The 14,891-nt window shown below is 37.0% G+C and overlaps 1 protein-coding gene across 3 annotated transcripts in view; it reads right to left on the bottom strand.

The window, feature by feature from the left end:
• The window catches only part of sev (receptor protein-tyrosine kinase sevenless), a 343,357-nt gene that overhangs the window by 164,739 nt on the left and 163,727 nt on the right, over positions 1-14,891 (bottom strand). The window lies entirely within an intron of this gene.

Here is a 14,891-nt window from a genome sequence, read left to right as displayed (position 1 = left end):
TACTCACCATCAACCGCTTGTATTGACAGAACTGTAATATTATATATTATTTAAAAACTCCATATATATTTTCATGTCATTTGGCATATTAGTTTTAGGATGAGCAAATGCAAGACCAAAACCAAATCCGGGATTGTCTTGGTCTTGCACACCCGGTTTTTGTCTTGCAAGTCTTGCTTTTAAGAAATTTTGCGCTTTTCATAGGTAAATTTTACTTTGGATATGAGGGATAATAAATTCTACAATGCGTCAATAGTAACGGAAATACAATGTGAAAGTATGATGATAGTGTACAACATAGGCGATGACCCAGATTTTTTTTTTCAGTGGGTGCCCACGCTTCACTACTTATCACAACGTTTCGTAATCTTTTTATATTTTTTAACGGATCCAATTCTCCACTGGTTCCCAAACTAGGGAGGCTATCCCTGAGACGCATGGAAGAAAATCAAGACGGCATAGATTACTAAAATACAATGAATTGCAAAATTATTTTTACACTCTAAAGGCGTTAGATTTTTTTCTTTTCAACCACAATTAGCTAATCGTTTTATTGAACAAACTTCTAAATAAATATTGAGATTTTGTTTTACTAATTCTAACATGAACTCTATGGGGCAGAAACATGGACATTACGCAAAAGCGATGAAAAAAATGGAGGCTTTCGAAATGTAGGCATGGAGAAAAAGGAGAGAATTAGCTCGGTTGAACGGAAAATGAATGAGGTGTTAGAAATAGTAGCAGTAGGGGAGAAATGTATGATTTTAGACGTAACTAAGAAACGGAAGAGGAATTGGTTAGGACATTGGCTGAGCCGGAACTATATTATGAGGGACATGCTAGAAGGTATGGTGGAAGGAAAGAGAGGGAGGGGGTGAAGGACTGTAGTTGAAGGAAGGTATTAAAACAGGAAATTGCTTCGTCAAAGACGAAGAGACTAGCTGAGAACAACACCGAAGCTTCTCAGTTGCAGCAAGTGACATGCCAATAATAGCAGAATACCTATGATGATGATGATGATACATTTAGCAATATTGGCCAGATAAAAGAAAAATTAAAATAATAATGATTATAATGAAATTTCTTAATATTTTAGAAGAATTTGAGCGAAAATTGAAAACAACTTAACTATGTCTTTTGTGTAAACTGAATTTATATAAATATTTTTGATCTATATTAGAAATACAAAATAACGGCATCAAACTCCAAGTTATTTGAAATAACGGTACAAAATCACTCTCACTTGTGAATATGAATTATTTATTGTATAAAGTTATATCGCTCAATCCTCGATGTGTTGTATACCAAAGGAGGTAAAAAGTTATATTGATAAACAATTATTCAACGTATAAGCATTAGGCCATGAAATCAAACTTGCGGTCACATGCACTAAGTTTTTGTCAGTCATGAAAATGTTATTTCGATATAAAATTTATGAGCACACATTAAAAATTTCCAACGGATGCTTGAGCTTCGGAGCCAAGGCCATACCCATGTAGTCGGCACCTATGGTATGCGCAATTACCGATGTTCAATATTACATTTCTCTTTAAGTTTTGGAAGAAGAACACCACTAATATGTTTTCAAATGAAATGAAACATCTAGTTTAACGTCCCACGATTATGCACGGAGACCAAGGGAGACGATGATGATGAGAAATGAATGAAGTGGTGGAATGAAGAAAGTAGGAGGAAACTGGTAAACTCCGAGAAAACCCACGCACACGGTGTTTGTCTACCAAAAAACTCACATGGTGCAAGTTGGGATCGAACAAGGACTCCATGCACCAGAGGTGAACGCTCTAGCACTTTTTTAATCTATTGTCATAGGGTATATACTACAGGTTCATTAAGAGAAGACATATAGGTAAACAACTGCCACTGAGCCACCGTGGCCATGACATGTTTTAGTTTACTTTTCCCTTATCCGCTTCTTATGGACAAAACTATTCTTTGTATGATTTCCCAAAATCCAATCATGGACTGTCATAAATGAATGAAATGATGACCAAATTAAATCAGACACTGAAGTGCTTATATCTAATAACAATTCATAGAATTACAGTATGCTCTATGTCGTCTTCTAAACACCGTACCGGTACTTGTGCAAGACTCTTGCGCAAGAGTCTTGGTGTTAGTCTTGCAGGTATGGTTTTGGTCTCGGTCTTGCATCGGGATTCCTGGTCTTGGTCTTGGTCTTATATCGGGATTCCTGGTCTGGTCTTGGTCTTGCATGCAAGACTCTTGCACAAACTGCAAAACCAAGACTCTTACGCTCATCACTAATTAGTAGAGCAACCCAAAGCATAATAGCAATTTACACATATGGTTGATACCTTAAACATGGTTGTGGTTGTCTAAGGGTCCAGAAGGAACTAATTTTAAAAGCATAATAAAGCATAATTTTAGAAAATAAAACATAATTTAAAATATATAGCACAATTCTTGAAAAATTCTGTTTAACTGCAAGTTTTGTTCCTCAAATATAAGATTTTTACCTCAAATATAAGATTTTTTGTTAAACTTTGAAAAATATTGCTGAAACTGAAACCACACGTACTTTGTATATAAGACAGTATATCATGTTTGCGTGATCTTCCCCGTTTTTACAATTAATTTAAAATAAAATTAAACGTGGTTTATTCATGAAATGAGCTCCTTATAGCCAGATGGTTTAGGCACCGTTTATGCTTGTGGTTCTGGGTTTAATCCCCAGTGGAGGACATGATCTCTATTAGCCACCTCAGTGCTCACTACGCTACGCCCCATCAACTATGCCACCGTGACTAAAAAATGAACTAATCCTTTTTTTTTTTTAAGGACTTTGCATGTAACGAAGACATTTTATTGCGCGACAATTGACTCATAATAGGCGAGCAAAGGAAAGATTAACAGTTTATTTAATAGCGTTTTGTATATTATATCTGGTTTACTTTATAATATTATTGTATGGGATTTAGAAAATTATTGTAGAGATTACTGTAAAACATATTATGCTACGGTTTTCACTGAAACCTTTATCTGTAAATATGAGCAGAATAAGGCATTTTCGGAAAATTCGTCGAAAGAGAAACTCATTTTTAAAGGCAAACTGTCACTTAATGTACTTTTTGATGAGAAATGTCTTGTCTATGCCATATTTTGGGGCTGCTAATGACATATTTGTTTTTGAAATATAAAATCACTGAGTAGTTTTTTTAATGAACGAGAACAACTAAACCCTAAGAGTAAATAACCAGTTCTGCCCCCCCCCCCCCCCCCCGAAAAATAACTTATACCATAGTATACGGTTCTTAATGATATATTGATGTATGGAATATAAACAAATATTTGTATTCTTTCCGAGGAAATTGCATTTTTTTTTTTTAATTTCATCCTTCGCTTTCACCTAAATCTTGTTTGCTCACACTTAAGAAATGTCTAGAACCGGCCCTGACTGCAAGATGATATTCCGATCAGGGATTTTTTCATTACATGGAATAGCAAACTAAGCGAAAAGCTCTTTGGATTGTTGAGAAACATTTCAACTTTTAACTACGTACGCACGATGAGCTCCTGACCAAACGATAATGACAACTGAAAACGGCAGGAGAGTAGTGGGCGGAAATAACGTTCCCCAAACCCTCTCGCCCCTCCACTGAGAGCGCTAAAGCCGATCAAAATATGGAAGGTTTATTCGGTCACTCTTTATAATCTCCCAGAAAACAACGTCGTGCCTTTGCTAATCGTTTCTTACAACGCACCTATCCTTGTAGGGAGATAGCTTTCCAACACTTTCGTGTAAAGCGGGAAGTTTACTATCCAGGCAATTTACCAATGATACGAAACGACTTGCTAAAAGAGATGTAGGTTTTCGTCTCCTCTTGTTCCATTGATTACGAAGAAAATGAAATCACATCGTATGCTATGCAGGCTAAAGTAAGTGGATGATCCAACTGAAAAAGAAATATGATAAAGTTGAAATAGAATGGAATTAATGAGGAATACAAGAATTTAGCCAACTATAAAAGGGCCGCTACTATTTGTCAACAGATCGAGGAATCTCCTTTTATATTTTGGAAGAATTTAACAATTAGAAGCCAAAAAATAAATGTACAGGAACGTCCTGTGGTTACAGCAAGTGGAGCAGTTGCTCGCGCATAGGAGCAAACAATACAGTCACTCAGGAAAACTAATTTTTATTCTTAGAATTCAAAATATTTAGAGATTATAGGCAATTACTTGTTAAGATAGTTTTACGACTGTATACTATTAATGTCGCGATGTATACCTCATAATGAGATATTACTATTATTGATATGAGACTCAAAATTGGCGCAAAATATTTTATTCTGCTGGATATGAAATTCTCGTCTAAATCCTTGGTCCCGCAACTAAATTTCACCCCAGGTCCCGGATATCGACGGGACAGCCTTGGTCCAATGCCATTCAACAATCTGATAATAGTATATCACACTTTAAAAGATCTTGTAAATAAGGTGGTCTATACAATTTAATTATATTTCAAATCTGCTCAGGAAGCAGTGAACAAGAAAACTATGGAAACATTGAATAGTCCTAATTCAACACATGTGTCCAACATAAGAGCAGAAAAATAAAGGAAGAAAAAACTGTGGCAAGCAGGCGGTTGATGGCCACCAATTACGTCACAAATTCTTTCTATTTTGTATTCAGGACATACGAAACGCTCCAGCTATTCTGTCGTCTGACCTATTTCAATAATAGTCCTCCCGACTGGGCCGTGGAAACGTTGCTCCGTTACAGGAAAAATATCTCCATACAGGGAAGCATAAAATCCTGCAGCCATTTCGTACTCATCCAGAATACATAGTTAACTTCCGCATTTGAAGCCTTACTTTGTATTCCACTGTGGGGCAAAGAAAATAATTTAGGACAACGCTTAGATTCCAACAATACTAAGCTCTGAACTAATAACATCATTTGTAAGCGCATATTCGTATTAAAATTTCAGAAATTTCGGAAAGTTCCCTTCACTTGAAAATTAAGGCTTTCTGCTATACTCACCCACTCCGCTCTTCTATACAATTTAGAAGGTGAGGCAGATAGTATTTTATATTATACAGTGGAGTCTTGTTAATTCGAACTTGGATAATTCGAAATATTGGATAATTCGAACAGAATTCCATTCCCCTTGAAAACTGTATTGAAAACAATAGTAAAAAGTCGTGGATAAATCGAACTTTTGAACCTATGTTTTGGATAATTCGAAGTAAATACAGTTGAAAATGTTTAATGTTGCACATATGTAAACAGAGAAATACAGTTTTAACGTGTTTTCAGTTATCCAGATGCAGCCTTTGGGAAGAATAATACAAAAGATAAATAGAAAATCTATGCAATGATAAAGATGAAGGTGAGTTGGGGAAGAAGTCAAGATAGGGAACATGTGGCAATCTCATCTTATTTCAGAATTGGTTGAAAATTTAAGATGAATTGTTGATAAATTCAACCAAATGTTATTAATATCGTATTCCACGCAATATATGAAATTCAAGATTTATTGACGAATGTTATTAATATCGTATTCCACGCAATATATGAAATTCAAGATTTATTGACGGTACAAAAACAATCAAATTTAAGCAAATGAAGTTTACGACTTCTTAAAAGTGAGAACAGAATATTTAAATTGTTACTGGTATTTAATTGTTTGGGCTTCAATGTATGTTGTAGTGTTGTACGTAAATATATTTTCCATTGTACACGTAGTTTGAATTATGTGGAGTCAATGTCGTTTGTTAGTTTGCGGTATTCGATCACGCAAATAATAAGCTGCTTTAAAGGTAAAGTCTACACCATATGAATATGTTTTAGATGCACAGTACTTTGGTTTGTTTGTTGTTATATATGTGAAAATGAATGTTGGATAATTCGAAGTTTTTTCTTGTCCCCTTGGACTTCGAATTAAAAAGAGTCCACTGTATATATTTGCAAACTACTATTGAACACGACGAACAATATAAGGTGTCTCAAAAAGTCCCCTGAACAGTCTCCAAATATGACGTTTTCAATCTAAAGTGAAGGAATTTTTTAAATCGGACGAGCCGTTCGGGCTGTACACTCTTTGCACCCAATGTTAAATGAAAATGAAACGTTGCCATTTACCTGAATACCAACATAAATTAATGAACTTACTGTCCTTATGCTTAACGTGTCGATGGCCAGTAACCATTTCAAACATGCTCCTAACACTCATCATATTCTTACAAAATGTGTCCACCTCCCGTCCAGTCCTTCCCTCCTCCAGCCCCAGATAAATGGCAACGTTGCATTTTTATTTAATATGGGGCACATAAAGAGTGTACAGCCCAAACGGCTCATCCGATTAAAAAAAAAAAAATCCTTCACTTCAGATTGAAAACGTCATATTTGGAGACAGTTTCCACTCTTACATTTTATTGTAACTCTGATAATAACAGAGTTACTCTATGTCAGGGGACTTTTCGTTGCATTCGTTGCAGGGCCGCCCACAGGGGGGATGTATGGCGCAAGCTGCGCCATTGAGAACAATTTTGGGGGGGATTTTACTCTACTTTCGAACTAGCAATTTTACTGTCGGAATAGTATTAAAACACGATTTTGATCAGCTAATTTTCCCATAATTTTCCGGGGTGAACCCCCGTACCCCCTGCTTCGATACTCGATGAATGAAGTACCGCGCAAGTAGCCGTATGAAAGGAAAGGTTGGTTCGTTTTAAGAGAGAAGGGCCGCCCACAGGAGGGATGAATGGCGCAAGTTGTGCCATCGAGAGAAAAATTGGGGGGAATAAAAAAATTGGGGAAGAATTTTACTCTAATGTCGAATAAGTAATTTTGCTGTTGTATAATTACTACTGCCCCTACTACTACTACTACAAGCATTCTATAATACTACTACAGGAAATAAAAACAACAACAAAAATAACAATTATTAGTACTATAAAAACTACTGCTACACTGGGCAATTGTTTTTAGAGGACTTGAGTTTTGAGGAGGGAAGAGATTATTAGTTTTGGGGGGGAGTGCGCCATCAGCTTTGGGGGGGATGGGCACCCCTGATTCGTTGTATGTAATGTAAAAAGTGAGCCAGGTAGTATCTTCAAAATACTATTGAATACAACGAACAATACATGTAATGTAGAAAGCGAGCCAATTAGTACCTGAAAAATACTATTAAAGAAATTATTAAGTGTTTCGAAACTTTATTTTAAACCAAAATTTTGAGTGTGTAGTTTATGAAGTAACCGTTAGACACCCAAATCCATATACACTATATGTAAGGTCTTGAAAACAAATATTAGCTAATGTAAAATAAGCATTTTGTATATATTATTTGGCTAATTTTTTAATGTTCTGAAGATATGTTGAAGGGTTAATGTTCTTTGTGTTTAAGATTCGGGGTAAGCTTAGCTAAGCCTCTTAAATTTTGCAATAATTTCGGCCTGAAAACGTGTTCAAAATATATTTAAGAGTTATAACAGAAGATAATAAATAGGTTTAATAAGAAAAGATGTGCTCTTGTAAAGAAATATTTTGTGAACTGTCAAATAGTTTATGTTTATACATTATAATTTTGCTCAACTATACTTATATATTAAGCTAAACTTCGCCATACTTACGACCTCGCACCTCGTATTTCGGCTTCAGTTCTTCGCGCACACAAATACGTTTATGGATTAATCTTCGCGAAAAACTTAAAGATCTTTCACCCTTAGAATACGCATTTCAATCAAAGTAAAATGATAAAAAAAAAAAAAGAAAAATGTCGGTCTAAGTGCGAACTGTCTTCAAAAATCCATTTCAAATGGTTCTTACAACGACTCACCAAAGGTAGTCATCAACCTGGTTCGGCTAATAATATAAGTAGATTTCGAGTGGTAGTAATTGTTTACACATTAAAATATCTTCCGTGATTACATTTACTAGTATTCTCACCTTTTATATTGAAATCACAAAACGATACGTATTAAACAATTTTATTCGTTGATTTTCTTTGAACGAATATGCACATAGACTGAATTGCAATCGTACATGTTTGTTAGGTATCTATCAACCACTACATAGCAACTAATTATACTATAATGTATGTTTCTTACATATATTAAAAACATTCTTCTTTTATTATTATTAAATTAACATTATATCTGGTATAGTGCTTATGTAGAAGCACTTTCTGCCCAAAAATACAAGTAATTATCAATTTATACAAAGTATCTCTGTATTCTCTCTCTCCTTTCTCCTGATAATAAGACTGACAACTTCGAAGCCATTGTGGCCCCCTCGTAGCATAGTCGCTAAAGCCCTTGCTTTTAGTGCGAGCGGTTCCGGGTTCGATTCCCGGTGGGGACACTCGGTCGAAAAGTGCACAAGAACTTTTTCAGGCGAGGCCAGCCATCCTAAATGAGATTTTATTAAGTTTTCCTCATTTACACCAGGCAAATGCCGGGGTGGTACTTAGAAAAAAAGGTCCCAGGCCGCTTTCTTCCTATCCTTTCTCCGGGTAGTGTGATCCAAGGAACGTCATTTCTCATGCGCGACGGACTAACATGGACATTGATGCCGAAAGCCCACAAATCCTAATCCTTGGAAGTTAGTTTTATATATTGAGATAAAAGAAAAAATTGCCCCTCTTCTTCTCGTTAAAGGCGGAATATCAGGAAATGCTGTGGCATATGCCCACTTGTTTTGAATAACAAGTTTATATGGCAAATTTCATATCCCTACCATGTTAAACTAGCTGAAATACCCATTCTTCGCATGGGTTAAAAGAAAATATCTATGTAAACAAACTGAACAATTTAAAAAAATCGCCTCTGGCCCCCAACCGATGGGGGCTGTATTTGGAAGTCAACGCCTGTGCGAGTATCACCATTCATCTCAGCGACCGCGAAAACTATGGATTTGACAATAATATCGGTCACTTTGGAATATTTTTTTTTACATGTCTCGATATCACCCACCCGCGGTGACTCTCGGCCCGCAGCCGAATGGGGTAAATTTGGAAGTTAAGGTGATAGGAGTATCATCATTGATCTCAGCGAGCGCGAAAACTATGAATATGACTCTAATATTGGTCATTTTCTACTACTTTTAAATGTCCCGGTAAATACCTCCTGAGATCCCCCTGGTTCGAATTAAAAAAAAAAAAACGCTTCGTCTTGGTTTCGAGCCTGGACCAAGGTACCTGTGACCAAAATTTAGTAACTCTCGATCCACTCGTCTGGTCCCTAGACCGCACACAGACACGCAGATAGACATGCACACAAACAAACGCTTTATTTTATTTATATTAGATGAAAACTCCAAATACCTTCCATGTCTCTAATTTTAATTGATTTCGAGATACGACCATCTTGTTATAACAATTTTAGACACATCTTTTTTTTTCCTGCCTCTTTTTCTTTCCTTCCAGGGAAAATTTATTTAAAAAAAAATGCTAAACACGTATCTAATTATTTTAACTGAAAAGTCCATATATCAAATTTCATGTTTCTACCCCGAAGATATTAATATTTCACTATAATAATTGCCACTCTCATTGCTCCCTTTCGCATCGAATTTCAAAAATTTTAGTGGTACCTTACGTTACAGATCCTACGCACTGTCCAAATTTCATGATTCTAGCTTAAGCGATTTGGCCTGGGTGTTGATCAATAAATCATACTCAGGACGACGACTTTTATATAGAGAGATTGTGTACGTGGCTGGATTTAGGGGCTGCACCAGTGTAATTGCACCCCTCCTCCCTTCGTTGTAAATATACACTATCTCAAAGGAGAAGCTAGCAGTGAAAATAGCAACACTTTTATAAGGATTCTGTACAATATAAGTATCCATTATATTCCAACTGCATGATTAAAGAAATTCCTTATCTAAAGCAGCAAGCTAATTATATACTGAAAATTATACCGCTACAAGCTGCTATGGCTCAGCTGGTAAAGCGTTGGCTTTGTATTCGGAAAGTCGTGGGTTCGATCCTCGAGACCAGACATAGCACTCCCAGGACAATTCATATCACAGATGCCTAAAGGCATTTAAAAAAATCAAATTTAATTCATATGTACTGGTAGTTATTAGTGTAACCCCGTCAGAAAATTCTGAATCCGACCCTGATTATGTATAAAAGTACCGGTAACCAAGAAAGTTCTGTCGCTTTTTGTGGAGGTCTGTGTTCAATTGGCCATCACACCGTGAGTTGAATGCGAATCGAGATAAGGCGAAGGTCAGTTGGTGTGGGAATGTCCAACATACTACTTGGTTGAGGCCGTTCAGTTACATCGCGAACTTGCGTAAGGACAGAGTTAACATGGAACCTCCACTGAGCATCACAAGGGCGTGTATGCTGTACGAATTCAAACTGGAGTCAAACACCGCTGCAGCGGGTGGAAGATATGCCAGGCCTTTGGTGAGAGTGTTGTGACTACGCGGACAGTGCAGCGGTGGTTTAACAAGTTTAAGGACTGTGGCGAAGCACTAGAAGACGCACCACGTGCCGGAAGACAACACATGTAAAAATTATGATCTTCAGGCAGTAATTGAGCCGAACAGTAGCCAGACATATGAGGAAATGGAACTACAATTCAGTTGAGCCGTGTTCAAGAAAAACTCAGGACTCTGGAGCCAGTACTTCTGAATCGCAAAAGGGTCCTCCTGTTACAGGACAACGTTAAGCCCCACGTGGCTAAGATGACGCGGGACACCTTTCTACGCCTTGGATGGGAAACACTATTGCATCCGCCATACTTCCCGGATATTTCATCATCCGATTATCACTTGTTCCATTTCTTGGACAATCACCTTATAGGATGCCAATTCAAATCCTTAAGCAGAGATGCAAAATGCACTTGATACCTTCTTCGCTTCACGGCGCACCAAGTTCTACTCCAATGGAATCATGGCCTTCCAGAACGTTGGCAGAAGGAAATGGATGCTGATGGGGACTATTTTTGATCTTACAGGTAAGTTTTAGGTGACATATCGATGTTCGAAGGTGGTGGGTGAAAAAGCGACAGAACTTCCTTGGTTACCTTTAAATGTCTGTAGACAGAATTTCACTTAGAAAAGAGCCACGTAGAGCCACCAAATTTTGTACACAAACATATCTTTACAAGATCTAACCGTGTACGAAGTTGTTTTCTCGATTTTCGCCTCTGCTGGAGGAATTGGGAAGGTGAAAAGGTTTATGCATATTTCTTACCTGGTTGTCTAAGAATACCCTTGCATGTTTGCAACCCACATTACTTCTTCGTTCTGCAGGTTTACATAACTGCTAAGGGTAAACCCCGGATAATTTATTACTCTCTTTTTATTCATGTTGTGAATGATCTGAGATGTATTCTTAATTTGTATAACTACGTATTATTATAAGCGGACGCGTAGTAGTCCTGAACGGCACAAGTCCCAAACTAGATTAACCTAACCAAAGAAACTCTATTGACCTATATCTGAAAAATCAACTAGTTGCGCTACTTCTAAACAGCACAAGTTCTAAACGGCATAAGTGCTAAAAAGCTCTATGATGCTCCATCCTCCATCTCGCCCATGACAAGAATACGGCCAGAAGACAAAGGAAGCAGACAATCTTCTTCCGATTATCGGAACCGACTTACTGCGCCCGTATGCGCTGACTACCAAACAAAGAATATGTGGTACTCAAAAACCTGCTAATTACATAAAAAGATGACTATTTCGTTGGATGAAGATCTTTACCTTGTTGATAGTAATAGGTATCTATTGTTACTACCTGTGAAAAATTGCTGTTTCAAGAATCACAATGGACTGCCCAAGTTGGCGAGACCTATTCTGAACAGAGCCAGAGCCCAAGCGCGAGGCCTAACGAAGTTATAGTGAGCGCAATCTTGCGAGAACTCCATTGAAGATAGCAAGCCCGAGCACTAGCGAGTGCAAGTGGCAAACGTGGGCCTTAGAAAAAAATATACCATATTATTGACGATAATGAAGGTCGAGTTAGCAAGTGCTTCATTGAGGACAGTGAGACTAAGTTCACGTGAGAGTTGTAAGAAGGCCATATCTGGCTCAACGGAAGGGGTTTTGGTAACTTTCCAATAATTATGACACCATTGCAAGATGACAAAAGATAAAAAATGAATTAAAAAACAGATGAAGAAAATTGGAAAAGGAAGTGATTCATAGTTTGAAATTGCACTGTTACACAACAATGTTGATTTCATTTAACAAAAAGAAGAGATATAAGTGTCAGTCAAGTAAATAACATGAACAACTGTCACTTGTAGTGACCCTTTTTGTCTTTCTTTCTCTCTCTCTCAAACATACCTTCCACTGAAGCTTATGAAAAACGTTTCTTAAGTCATCTACAATCTACCAATGTTCATGACCACAATAATGGAATAATCACATATCCATAAAGTTAGGTTCCCTAAGAATTGAACGAACAAAAATTTCACTTTGTGGCATTCAACTACCAATATAACGTATTCTGTATCGATCAATCGCACAGAGAAGTGTAACGTTGTAAGATCCTTAACTAGTGACGACGCTAGAGAGGGAGGGGGCAAGGGGCGGCCGGTAAGCCTCCAAACATGTATTGTGATATAGGTCAAGTAAAAACTATCCCTTTCGTCATACAAAAAAATAGATGTCTTCCAAAATTTCTCTGCCTCCCCACAAGAAATTAAAGCTGGCGCCGTCACTGTTTTTAACAGAGTTGAGTACATACGCCATCTTTATATTTTAACCTATTAATTTAAATTGAGAATTACTTCTGTTTTTTATCCTTAATGAAAATTAAATCGAATGAAATCTTTCAGTTTAATGTGCCTTGATTATGCTCTTTCTGTAGGGTTGCCATATGTCCGTATTTTGTACGGACTGTTTTTATGTTTGAGTCCGTGTCTGTATCGTAAAAAGCATGAAATAGGAAAATGTCCGTATTTGACAGTTTTTGAAGCTGCCCAAAATTTCCAGAGTCGGGAATCGCTAAAATCTCAAGCGGAAAGGATTGTGTTTTCATCATATAACTTATATTTTAGTTACTATTAATATTATGTTACTAGTATAATACTATTAATATTATATTAATACTATAATACTATTAATATTATAGTTAATACTATAACTTATAACTTATATTACGTCTCTTATGTTTTTGAAAACTGTCTCATTTTTCCATTCCACGGTTCTTTTGGTTAAATTTAATATACGTAATTTAATGGCATGATTTATTATGTTTGTGTTAATGAAAAAATAAATAAATAAATAAAACATGTTAGTTTCTAATAGTATTTTAAGTATTACAGTAAACACTTGTGTGATTAGCAAAAAAGGTGATTTTTAGGTAAGAAATTTGAAAATATTTGTTTTGTGTTTGGGCACGGTATCTTTGATAGGTCGTCATTTTAAGGTCTGTCCGTATTTTGGATCAAAAAATTATGGCATCCCTACCTTTAGGCTAAGAAAAACGATGGTTAAGGCAAATGAAAGATAGAAGAATTGGTAGAATGAGAAAGTGGGAGGAAACGAGATATCGAGAAAACCCAGTAACCTATGGACACGATGTTGTCCACAGTGACGTAGCTAGGAGTCAAGCAGGACTTCTGCCCCGGGCGCCGAATTGTGAGGGCGCAAAATTGGGAAAATATTTTGGGAGCGTTTTGGTTTGGTTGGTCAGGGGACCCTAAGGCTACTTCTTGCCCAGGCAACAACTAGTGTAGTTGCATCGCTAGTTGTCCACCACTAACTTACTTCGCCGGGGATCGAACCAGGGACCCAACACATAAAAGGTAAGCGCTCTACCACTGAGACACCGTGCCTCCCTTTTATCCTTAATAATTAAATTTTAATATCGTTACTTTTTCAAAATGTATTTACGTCATATAAATTTAATATTTTCAAATTAAAATTCATTACATTGAATATTAACAATATACTTCACAGAATTTAATTTTCACTAAGTAAGAGACGTTTAAACAGATTTGAAAACGAAATCTGTAAGATCAAATCATTAAAAATCCAGTTCATTTAAGAGAAACAAATTAACCCTCCATATACCGTAAAATATATTTCTCAATCGGGAACAGGTCAAAACTCCCACAGCCAAAACCACCACATTCAAGAAATGTCAAAACGCCCACACAAACGGACAAATCTCCCAAATGCAGGAACGGTCATAACTCCCACAGCTAAAACTCCCATACTGGTAATCGGTCATAATCTCTAACGGTCATAACTCCCATACAAATGGACAAAACTTCCAAACATAGCAACGGTCACAATCCCCACATAAATGGACAAACCCCCCCACACAAATGGACAAAACTCCCACATGCAGAAATTGTCACAACTGCCACACAAATGGACAAAAACTCCACACAATCGGATAAATCTCCCACACTCTGAAATGATCCTGGTTGCATGTCTTGCCCTTGTACTTTTTAATAATATTTTTTATTCCACTTAAACTGATGTTGCAACTATTCTTCTTGCACTGTTTTCTAATGACAGAAACACTAAAGTGGGCGTCATAAAGAGCCGCAACAAAGACGTGCAATCACGATTATTTCAGAGTGTGGGGATTTGTCCGATTGTGTGGGGTTTTTGTCAATTTGTGTAGCAGTTGTGAATTTCTGCATGTGGGAGATTTCTCCATTTGCGTGGGAGTTATGACCGATCGTGTGGGCGTTTTGACATTTCTTGAGTATGAGAGTTTTGGCTGTGGGGGTTTAGAACTAGACCCTCTCAATCCAAGGCGATATTTTTTCCTGCAATTTCGTCAACAAAATACGGGGTAGTCCAGCTTTCGCGCTGTATGATGTGGAGCTTTCTTTATTGAACAGGATCAATAGCTCTAACTTTTCCCTTTCCTCGCCTGTCGTTTTAGCCTTGAACGATCAAAGATTCAGTAAACCCTTCCA

Source organism: Thermobia domestica, chromosome 1 (genome assembly GCF_964235325.1).
Source record: "Thermobia domestica chromosome 1, izTheDome1.hap1.1, whole genome shotgun sequence".
Lineage (NCBI taxonomy): Eukaryota > Metazoa > Arthropoda > Insecta > Zygentoma > Lepismatidae > Thermobia > Thermobia domestica.
The sequence above is the reverse complement of the archived record's forward strand: the minus strand, read 5'-3'. Positions and strand labels throughout refer to the sequence as shown.